At 39.9% G+C, this 7717-nt stretch overlaps 1 protein-coding gene across 1 annotated transcript in view; it reads right to left on the bottom strand.

Moving 5' to 3' along the window:
• RpL35A (ribosomal protein L35A) overlaps positions 1–7717 on the bottom strand; it is a 105082-nt gene that overhangs the window by 31834 nt on the left and 65531 nt on the right. The window lies entirely within an intron of this gene.

Below are 7717 nucleotides of genomic sequence, written 5' to 3'. Positions count from 1 at the left end.
ATTATCAATATGGACATTTGTTAAATGAAGGGCATAAAATAAAAATCACGAATACTTGTGGAGATGCATCTCAATCACAACACAAATTAAATTTCATACTGAAAGCTTATAAAAGCAAGGTGTAAAATATCTCATTAAAGACTGATTTTGTTAAAGAAAGTTGCTGAGGAACATGTTAACTTGTTCCCAATAATTGGCATAATGTAATGCAATGTGGAGTCCTTGAAAGGCAGATATGTTCAGCTAGCCAATATATTCCCACATTTTATGGAACAAGAACGTATCTGTGTCTAAAGACTGTGACACCTGGATAAAACTTTAGCAAAATAAACGGGACAAACACTCACTCCCTGTTTCCCTTAGATCCATTTTAATATTCCACCATCTACACTCAGGTCTTCCAAGCAGTCTCCTCCGTTTAGGCTTTCCAATAATTTTTTTTAAAATTTATTATCTTCTCCATATCCAATTTTCAATTTTAACATTTCACTCATAACTAAAAATTCCATTTTCACGCGGCTTGTCGTCCGACAAGATTTTATTGCATTTAGTCGCCGTGAAGGCCTCAAGTCTTATACAAACACCATCAGCTTGAAATTTGAACATTGTGCATGCTAACAAATCAAATCGTTTCCATTTACACTCCTTAGACAAAGATTATAAAATGTCACTTCCTTAACATAATCATCAAACGTCTATAGTCCCATATTTATTCCATAATCGTTAGCAGTCCACTAAATATTGTGTAATAAGGTTCCAATAACGAAGAGCGGTAGCTCACTATCGTGCAGACTATTCAGATAGATTTTCCTGATCCTTAACTCATAAAAAGCTTAATTGTCTGCAAACAGTTGGTAGCGGGTAATTTCACCAGCGTTGTAAGTAATGCAGGTGTTGTCCAACCTGTAGGAAACACGAATAGCGCCTCTTTCGGAACACATCTTTATTACAAACATCAGTTGTTGGGTCACGGTGGCCCACGTACAGGTATTTAAAAAATGAAATTATAAGCTACTCTACAAAGGCTACTGTTGCAAAAAGCCTTCTTGAACTTTTTCAAATTAAGTTTTTTTTGTACTGATAACTATGCAACATCATTTCTGTTCGGTCTTTGACTGTTAATCATAAATTCATTACACGGTGTAGAGGCCTGTGACTTAATATCACAACATAACAATATTTTCGCGCAACGAGTCAGGGAGAAATTCTCCACGGGACATATAACAGGAGGAATTGAGAAGAAATTTTAATCCGAAAACTTGGAGGAAAGACACCTTTTGGAACATCTGGACGCAAATGCTAGGATAATGTTAGTAGTCGTCTTAAATACGTTTCTCAATAAGTTACAGACCCGTATCACTGCAGAAGTTCGATCAATCGCCACTTAAAATTTTGTTATCAAAAGAATGATGTTGTCTTTTGAGGGTAGAGCATTGTGTCTGCAATTGATACGATACGAGCAATGATACCTGAGCATTGTTTAAACCAAATATCTCCGTATGTTTATTAACGAAGTTTTTCGTCATGCGGCAGACACGGAATTCTGCCCAGAACGTCATATCCAATTCATACGAAGACCAGTATTTATTACAAATGCTTTTATCTCTCACCGCATATTTACTAGATGACGTCATACGCAAGATAATGTGAACACCAGTGATTTCCCACTGTGGTTTTTTCCACGTTTTAATAGCGTTTTAAATCAACACATTTCTTATTGTATTAGGAGGGTCTATGTTTCTTGTATTTCGTAATAAAGCGGTTATACCATTCCTTTTGTTTTTAATTTTGTGTATTCCTTGATATTTCTCAAAAAATTTATTCCTATTGCTTGAATATTTTCAACGTTTTCGACATTATTAATAACAGTTTTACTTCCAGATGGGGCCTGGTATCTCCTTATAGTATTTGACAATTTTCCGTTTCCTTAATTGTCGTACCGCGCAATCATTGATATACGTCTGTCTTAGTTCCGTAGTTCTGTGTCATTATTACGTCACTAATGATGAAAACGACGCCAAAGAGTTCATAAAAAGCAGGTTAAAGGGTTTGTATGAAGTCTGTAGCTTCTTGAGTCTAAGTTTTTTATTTTCGCTAAGTTTTAAAGACACGCAGTCGTCTATTCCATGCGAATTTAAGTTCTGTTCGTGTGTTATTTGAAGACAAGTCAGAGCAGGAAGTTAGTTTTCCGTCACGGAATTGTGAACGCCATGATCTACCGCAAGCTGAACAGAAAAGACCCTCATTTCCAGCTCTAGTTATCTCATTTTCCTTATCTTGTCCCTGTTGCTTGTGCCTTATCTTTATTTTAAAGTCCTCTCTTTCTCCTGTAATTGTTTACAACTTGTTCTGACGCCCCACAAGCGCTCTTAACCTACCCCAACAGGAAGCGCGTATCTCTGCGCTCCCCTTGATCCACGTCAGTTTGTCATTCGGAGCACAAAGGCTGATCTTTTTGCTGTCACACTTTTTAGTCGAAGGAAAGTGAAAATAATTTTTATATCGGTGCTTCACAGACACGGGAAATGACAAGATTTTTTGCCACATATTTAATAAATGCTTGCCAACGTATCAGAGATCAGAGGTTTTCACAGCGGTGAGTATGAAGATTTCCGTCTTCTGGGTTGTTGCGCCGTGTAGTATGGTAGATGTTAACCAACGTTTCAGAGGTCATACTGCCTCCATCATCAGGGCGATGAGAATGAAGATTTCTGTCTTCTGGGTTGTTGCGCTGTGTAGTCCGGTCGTTGTTTACCAACGTTTCAGAGGCCATACTGCCTCCGTCATCAGGGCGGTGAGTATGAACATTTCCGTCTTCTGGGTTGTTGCGCCGTGTAGTATGGTAGATGTTAACCAACGTTTCAGAGGTCATACTGCCTCCGTCATCAGGGCGATGAGTATGAAGATTTCTGTCTTCTGGGTTGTTGCGCTGTGTAGTCTGGTCGATGTTAACCAACGTTTCAGAGGTCATACTGTCTCCGTCATCAGGGCGATGAGTATGAAGATTTCTGTCTTCTGGGTTGTTGCGCTGTGTAGTCTGGTCGATGTTAACCAACGTTTCAGAGGCCATACTGCCTCCGTCATCACGGCGGTGAGTATGAACATTTCCGTCTTCTGGGTTGTTGCGCCGTGTAGTATGGTAGATGTTAACCAACGTTTCAGAGGTCATACTGCCTCCGTCATCAGGGCGATGAGTATGAATATTTCTGTCTTCTGGGTTGTTGCGCTGTGTAGTCTGGTCGATGTTAACCAACGTTTCAGAGGTCATACTGCCTCCGTCATCAGGGCGATGAGTATGAAGATTTCTGTCTTCTGGGTTGTTGCGCCGTGTAGTATGGTAGATGTTAACCAACGTTTCAGAGGTCATAATGCCTCCGTCATCAGAGTATGAAGATTTCTGTCTTCTGGGTTGTTGCACTGTGTAGTCTGGTCGATGTTTACCAACGTTTCAGAGGTCATACTGCCTCCGTCATCAGGGCGATGAGTATGAAGGTTTCTGTATTCTGGGTTGTTGCACTGTGTAGTCTGGTCGATGTTTACCAACGTTTCAGAGGTCATACTGCCTCCGTCATCAGGGCGATGAGTATGAAGGTTTCTGTATTCTGGGTTGTTGCGCCGTGTAGTATGGCAGATGTTAACCAACGTTTCAGAGGTCATACTGCCTCCGTCATCAGGGCGATGAGTATGAAGGTTTCTGTATTCTGGGTTGTTGCGCCGTGTAGTATGGTAGATGTTAACCAACGTTTCAGAGGTCATACTGCCTCCGTCATCAGGGCGAATGTTTAAACCGTACAGCAAGTCGGTTTAATTTATGATTTGTTGACATCCCAAATATTTATTCGTAGCCTTCCGATACCAATGTGAGATGTAAATAGCACAAAGGACGCATGTGGAACCCAAGTTATATTAAACGAGTTCGCTTCTCCACTCTTCTTTCACGTCTTGTCACAGCCTGTGAAGTGCAATCCTCGTGCAAACGAAACTTTGTATGAATTTCAAAAATCATGTTATGACAGATGTTGTGTAGGTGATGATGTTTTTCTTCGAAAGAAGCGTGCTGAAAATAATGTCCATTAGCAGGACCGTTGAATGAGTGAATCAGTGGCACAAGTCGCTAAGACGAGTCATAATAACGGCCGCTGACAAATATTTGTTTAAAAGGCAATATAGTCAGAGAGTCATGGTTAAAAAATACCAGGTGTTTCAGCACAAAACGCTTGTGGTATAATATCCGATTCACAATCAGAAGGGCCGTGTTAAAAACTAGCCCATGATGGCTTTCCTGATAGGTGGCATACATTATTTCACACTAGCTGCGTGAAACTTGGAATTCGACTTTAAAATAGGCCACAGCCACTTTCTGTTTCCTGCATAAACCACCATACTCATCTGAGTTTGCCACACTCATCTTTGGCTACCGTGGATCAGATAGTTGGATCTGTATTCTGACTTAGATTTAACTAAGAAATCACGAATCATTTAGAAATACAGGAATACCTCGCAGATATTGCGGGCTCGGTTCCAGACTACCGCAATAAAGCGAGTCACACAAATTTTTTTTTTGTTTCCCAGTGCATGTAAAATTTATGTTTAAATTATACTGTAGTCTATTAAGTGTGCAATAGCATTATGTCTAAAAAGAACAATGCGAGAATTACCAAAATGTGACACAGAGACACGAAGTGAGCACATGCTGTTGGAAAAATGGCGCCGATAGGGTTGCTCGACGCAGGGTTGCCACATACCTTCAATTCATAAAACCGCAATATCTGCGAAGCGCAATAAAACGATGTATGCTTGTATAGGATCATTCGGACCTGTCGTTGTGTTCCCTACCTACACAGGGAAAATACAAAAGAAAGCTAACGTTGTAATTCTACAACATTCAGACGATGGACAAGTCCAAAGGAACGGTTTAACTCAAGGGTTAGTGCTCTTTTCTTTGCATTCAGGAGGTATCGGAGTCGGGCTATTCTGACTACGGTGCAACAAATTCTAGGACAGTATCTTAGCAGGTCAGCACCGCCTCTGTATCGTTTTCAATCTATTCACACTCGTCCTCCTATGCTGTACAGAAAACGTCGTTAAATAAAGTTAAAGCAGAGCCAATAAATTCATAGATCGGAATTTGAACTTGGCACAGTGTCCGAGAGATCAATACGATCGGTTTATTCAAATATTCTAACAAAGGCGTGCAATGCAGATCTGTAATATGTGACTTCACAAGTGTGTGCTAGTGAGACAGGACCTGGGTTCGTATCTAGCAGTTCCCAAAGAGCAGCCCCTACACTCTCTTTCACCATTTTGAAGACAGTGACGACACAGACGATTTTCGCCTGCACCAAATGCTGATTTATGTTCTGTATCGACATAAAACATCGCGCAACTGTTTTTCGGAGTTGTTCCGCTCTTGCCGTCTCTTTCTGCGAGATGTCTCTCGCCAAGACGATCCAGGGTCCTTATTCTCAGAGTCTTTCCTTGTTGATTCTTGTTAGAGAAAGAGAAGTAAGGTGAAGAGCATTTCTTAGTATTTTAACTCCCGATTCTGTAATCCACAGTGTGTTTTGCTTGTTCAAACAACGTTACGGTGAATACAGATCGGAGATTAATAGACCCTTGAAATAAAGACACAAAAGGAGGAAAATTCTTTCCGAATATGCAAATACACAATTTGTAGCTGTCATATGCTCATAGAAACAGCAACGATACGTACATCGAGTTGGAGCTTAATATTTGTAATCTCAACAATATTTCTGAATCATTTATAATTTACAATATGATTTTGTTGTATAAATTTGTATAATAAAGTTCAAACCGTGAAGACGTATGGCGATCCCCGTGATAATGGAGACAGGAAGTACTTTTGAAACATCTGTGAACTTCTACCAGACTACACGGCGCTACAACCCAGTAGACAACCATCTCAAATTCCTAAAAGAAAACTACGCTGACAGACGAAAAGAAATTCTGTATTCCTTAAGATGGACGAACTGCAGTCAACGGTAGGAGCTCAGATTGGGATAGGTCGCGTAAGGTCCTCAGGGGGAAGTTTGTTGGATGAAATGAGGGAGGTGGTCGTATGGGGTTTCACCGGGAGGCAAGGGGATGTTGGCACGCGAGAACGATACGATCAATGTCCAGAGAAGAAAGAAGGGACGGAGATAAAAACAAGAGGGAGAATAATGGAATAAAGTAGAAAACAACCTTAGGGTAGAAAGACAGACGGTTGCGATGACGAGGCTGTGGCGGCGACCTGTTTCCCTGCCCACACACAGCTTTCTCCGTGGAGACAAGCCCTTCTTTGAAAATAGTAGTCGCTAAGCTAGGCAAGAAATACCATCCTTTTTTTCACTGGTCCCTATAACGGGCCAGAAGCTAATGAAGCAAAAGGATTTAAGTTGCCAAAGTGTGTCCGTAAACATTCAAACACAGATACACAAATGACCTCTCTGTTGCAGCAACCTTGAAATAAATTACTGATAAGGTTCTGGTGGTAGCAGCTTGCGTGAGCTCGAGATTGTTATTGGCAATGCAGAACCAGAAAACGGAGTCAAAACGACGTATAATTATGCTTACCTCATCTGACACACAGTCTTACAGACATAGCACGCACAAGCATATTCATAAAGGTAAAATTTATAAAAGATTTCATGTTCTCACAGTGGCGAGTATGAAGATGAATATCTTCTGGGTTGTTGGGCCGTGTAGTCTGGTTGACGTTTACCGACGTTTCGGTAGTGCTTACTGTTCGGTCATAAGGGCGAGACGTTGGTGAATATTTACAGAACTACACGGGACAAAAACCCAGAAGACAGTCATCTCAATGCAAGTTCATTTACGGAATATCATACACAAAGTTATTCTGAGCGCCCACCTTCACGCCTTTTCCAATTTATTTCTGCGGACAGAACGCTGTGTAGAGAGCGCGTAAGAAGCATATATATATATATATATATATATATATATATATATATATATATATGTCAATGTGTGTGTGTCTATCCGAAAGTTAAAAAAATACGATACAAAATAAACTCCAATTTTAACTTTAAATTCTAGATCGTTATTATTATGCGAAAAGAAACGAAATTCACGATACACCTACTTCCACACATCACTCTACCGTTACTGCATATAATCACTAATAAACTTTCCAGACACTTGTTCAACATGTTACTTTTTATCCGTTCCCAAACCTCTATCCAATTGCATTTCACAGTTCACGTGTTTAGGGGAGGCCCCTTTTAGGTTTGCACCCCATGTATTATAATAGGTTTCAACAGACTTTTAACACCGAATAAAAAATTCTTAGTCTCTGCCCTATTCTACTTTTTTTGTGAAGTGAAGAGGGATATTATAACCCTCGGGGCTAAAAAGTTAGGATAACTTGTTAACATAGTATAGGGGACGTTTTTATTACATTCTCCATCCATTCTTAAAATACACATAAGAGGGGTTCCGATAGAGAGTGTCAGGTACATTTTATTATACAAAGATTAGGGTGTCTTACTCACACTCTGTTACTATTAACAGGTTTGCCTTTTTTGTCTGCGTTTTGTAAACATTTTACTAAAGAGCATGTTTTAACACACAAAGAATGGGGAAATTACACGGTATTTTAACCTCACTAAACAAGAATTTAATAATTCAATATCAAGTTATTTTTCATGAATAAAATAGGGGCAGGATCTTTCTGTATATAAATAGTGTAGTACCT

The sequence above is a fragment of the Zootermopsis nevadensis genome, unplaced genomic scaffold, assembly GCF_977971745.1.
Source record: "Zootermopsis nevadensis isolate Lab colony 2312 unplaced genomic scaffold, Znev_1.0 Znev_ptg000004l, whole genome shotgun sequence".
NCBI classification, from domain to species: domain Eukaryota; kingdom Metazoa; phylum Arthropoda; class Insecta; order Blattodea; family Termopsidae; genus Zootermopsis; species Zootermopsis nevadensis.
The sequence above is the reverse complement of the archived record's forward strand: the minus strand, read 5'-3'. Positions and strand labels throughout refer to the sequence as shown.